Below are 438 nucleotides of genomic sequence, written 5' to 3'. Positions count from 1 at the left end.
GTCCACGCAGGGTACATGATGTCCTGGTAGTCTGCTGTCTACTCATATCAAACATAAAACACAGATCAAAACCGGCATTTGTGTGTGTATCAAAGTGTGTGCGTAAAACTAATGCCTACAGCCTGACCTTACTGAAAGACAAGACGGGCAGGGTCGGCTGCACCCAGCTGGGGACTTGTGGGTAATCCCTGACATTTACCACCATCTCCAAGTCAGGCAGCCTGTCAATCACCTCCAGGATGAAATGCTCCATCCCACTGCACCTACAAAAAGAGCAAACAATCAGCTGATTGGGAGCAGTAAGTAACAATGTGTTCAACTTGAGCCGTTACGGCTTCTGAGGTGACCGAACATAATAAATAATCACATGACAGACTTTTTCTCCTCACCTGGCAGGAAACATACAGTTGTGTTCTCTGTACAACTTGTGACCGATGA

The 438-nt window shown here is 46.6% G+C and overlaps 1 long non-coding RNA gene across 1 annotated transcript; it reads right to left on the bottom strand.

Moving 5' to 3' along the window:
• On the bottom strand, positions 1-438 carry LOC121938689. The gene is made up of 3 exons (XR_006105346.1): positions 390-438; positions 128-263; positions 1-38 (listed from the first exon to the last, which is right to left on the bottom strand). It is a non-coding gene; the product is annotated as an uncharacterized LOC121938689 (long non-coding RNA).

The sequence above is a fragment of the Plectropomus leopardus genome, unplaced genomic scaffold (genome assembly GCF_008729295.1).
Source record: "Plectropomus leopardus isolate mb unplaced genomic scaffold, YSFRI_Pleo_2.0 unplaced_scaffold31019, whole genome shotgun sequence".
In the NCBI taxonomy this organism is placed as follows: domain Eukaryota; kingdom Metazoa; phylum Chordata; class Actinopteri; order Perciformes; family Serranidae; genus Plectropomus; species Plectropomus leopardus.
This window is presented reverse-complemented; position numbering and strand designations above follow the sequence as displayed.